This window comes from Alosa pseudoharengus, unplaced genomic scaffold (genome assembly GCF_046254945.1).
Source record: "Alosa pseudoharengus isolate Yale_2024_CS ecotype anadromous, Long Island Sound unplaced genomic scaffold, YU_APseudo_1.1 YU_APseudo_1.1_scf_11, whole genome shotgun sequence".
Classification (NCBI taxonomy): domain Eukaryota; kingdom Metazoa; phylum Chordata; class Actinopteri; order Clupeiformes; family Clupeidae; genus Alosa; species Alosa pseudoharengus.
Window position 1 is genome coordinate 18,891,397 of NW_027468576.1, and position 3,404 is coordinate 18,894,800.

The following is a 3,404-nucleotide window of genomic DNA, read 5'->3' on the forward strand; positions in this document are numbered from 1 at the left end:
GCTTTCAAAGTTGTACAGGTACATCATGGAAGGATGGCCAAAAGAAATTCCTGATGAACTGAAAGTGTATAACCGAAAAAGAGATGAGCTATCTGTTGAGCAAGGGTGTGTTCTGTGGGGCACAAGAGTAATTACACCGGCAAAGCTGAGAACATCAGTGCTAAAAGAGATCCACAGTGGGCACCCTGGCATTGTAAAGATGAAGGCAATCGCACGGCAATATGTTTGGTGGCCTAAAATCGACATGAGCATAGAAAATGTCTGCAAAGAGTGTGAGACGTGCCAGCTAGAGCAACGCATGCCACGCCAGGGCCGTAGTCACCATTCCAATATTCAGACGTGGCCACAATGTTCCCCCCCCAATATTCGGACCTAGAAAAATAAATAAAGAAAAAAACGCTATAGGCTATTACAGGAAACCAACAAGTCCCGCCATCTGAAATGCAATCAAACGTAAATAATGCACAAATTAGTGATCTGTTGATGGTTTCAGAGAGAGTAGCCTACACTGTGAGTGATTTGTCCTGGAGGTTTTGCGTTTGATGCGTGCGCTATCAAAAGCTTCCTGCACCCTGCTGGGTGCAGGCTGTCAACAATATCGCAAAAGATACCGGTACAATTCTCACAAAACTTGTTGGAAAGGTGTAGCACTGTCTAAGGAAACCCCATTCATTTTTGAAGCTGATCAGACTCAAAGGGAACTTTGAAGCAATTCCATATTGTAGCCTATTTTCTCGCAATGATAGCGAAAGTGAAACGTAGTGTTCTTTTATTTGAATTTGTGCGTGCCTGTGTCATTCATTTCTTTCACATGTCTTACAACATAAATAATTCATTCATATGCTAGTAGTAATGTCAGAAATGAACCGGTTTATAAGCCTCTTAGAAATGGTTGTTGCATCTTGCATGTTACATTTAGATGCGCGCTCAATCGCGCATCCATGCAGGCAAAACGTACTCAAATGTGGCGACGGCACAAAAGTTGAAAAAACGTTTACAATGGCGGTGATAGCCTACAGTTAATGTGAATCGCGGACAATAACCAAAGCAAGGAATTTCCACCTCCATTCACCAAATAAAGGCTGTGTTTCTACATGTTAACACAACGTAATTTCTGTCAGAAACCAGCCTATAATGCATAGGGTAACTGAGTCAGACAGAAGAGGGACCTGACTTAGGCTAGCCTATCTTGAATCCCATCCCGTTCAAACTACCTTAAAATTGTGTGATTAGCCGCCAGAATAATAAAATCAAAATACAAAATATGATTGGGCTATAGGTCCAAACCTATGAGTAAGCATTCAGTGTAATATAGAGGTTATCAACATTTTGGAGACAAATGGAGTCATACCACAGGTCTACGTGTATCCAGGGATGGATTATTGAATGGACCTACTGGGCCCAAGAGCTCAGGGGGCCCTGAAGCCTAAGACTGTGTGAAGTTGCTTCTCCGCCCTTCTCTTCTATTTCCACAAAACTCACAAGTTTTTATAATATAAAGGGTCATTTTATTTAAGTCTTCCGGGGAGGGTTTTTTTGCATCTACGCCCAGGGGTTCCTAATCCATCCGTGCCTATGTCCGTCAAAAGTTTGGTATACTAATTGACTGACTTAACTAATGACTTGTTTGTGATTTTAATATTTTTGCATGGCAGGAAATGTATTGAAATTCTGTTATTGAAATTCACACCGCACCACAGATTTGGTCCCCCCCAATGTTGACATCATGGCTACAGCCTTGTGCCACGCCATGTCCCGCTACACCCCTGGGAGTTCCCTGGGGATGTGTGGAAAAGACTTCACTTTGTAGGGCCGTTCATGGGCAACATGTTCATGATCATAGTCGACGCATATTCAAAATGGTTGGAAGTGTACAAAATGACCCAAATAACTTCCACAGCAACCATCACAAGATTGAAGAGATTGTTTGCATCGTATGGAGTTTCAGAACAAATTGTCTCCGACAACGCATCTACTTTTACATCTGATGAGTTCCAGCAGTTTGTAAGGAGAAATGGAATTATCCACACAACAGGTGCTCCAAGACACCCAGCCACAAATGGCTTAGCAGAAAGATATGTCTCAACATTTAAAACTGGCATGAAAAAGCTGTCAAGAGAAGATCTAAGCATAGAGGACAAAGTTTCTCACTTTCTGCTGCGCTATCGCACGACTCCCAACAGCACAACTGGAGAGTCACCTGCCGACTTGTTCTTGAAGAAACATGTGCGAACTAGATTGGACTTCCTGAAACCAAGCATCCAAGAAACAGTGAGGAGGAAGCCGTTTCGGCAGAAGGAAGAACATGACAAACGAGCTGCTGATAGACAGTTTGATGCGGATGAACATGTTAATTTGCGCAACACAGCAGGAGAAACTCCAAGGTGGATTCCAGGAGTAGTAAAACAGCAGACTTGGCCGGTGTCTTACAGGGTGCAAGGCGAAACAACTGACCAAGTGTACCGATGCCACGGAGACCAGCTGAGACCTTGCTACTCTCCAGAAACTCCAGATCAAGGGTCTAATGAGGAAGCAACTCAACTGCCGGAGCTGTTAGAGGATTGTTCCAGAGCAGGACCCTCAGCATTAGAACTGGTGAAACCACCTGAACCACCTGACCCAGTTCCAGTGACTTTGAGGCGCTCTCAACGTACCCCAAAGCTGCCACAGCGTTACCAAGACTGAACATGGTGCTGAGAGCCAATGAGAGACTGTTTGCTGATTTAAGTTTATTACAGGTTCACAGTTTAAGTAACTAAAGGAGTTAGCAGCATTCAGTAAAGTTAATTGAGTCATGTGTGTAATGTTGATTCATAGTCATAATGATAACTGTTAACTGTAGAAGTGTACTTTAAAGTTGGAGCAATATTTTAAGTTACCTTTAAACTAAAAGGGGAGGTAATGTGGTGTATTGACACACTGGTTTGATCTGATAGGCTTACCGTAGTTTGAGTTGATGTGTACTGCGCAAGCTCAAGATCACACGTTATATGGAACAGTGTTTTTCAACCACTGTGCCGGGGCACACTAGTGTGCCGTGAGAGATCATCAGGTGTGCCGCAGAAAATTACCCAAATGTCACTCACTGGTCCAGAAAAGCAGCTGTTGCATCAAAGAATTTATAACCACATGCTCTCATTGATTGTATGATTGCACTATTTGTGGTATGCAGGCATTGTATAACGGGGGCCCCATATCCAGTATTCACAGAATCATCACATATCCAGTTCATAACAACAATTAAATTAGATATAGTCACCTACAAATGAAACAGAGGGCGCTTGTTTTATTGAGCAGGTCAGTCTTGCATAGAAGCCATAATAAGGCCATATCTGTGTATTATTTGAAATGTTCACACAGGATGTTACTGTGCTGTGGGACATTTTAAGTGTCAAAAGTGTGCC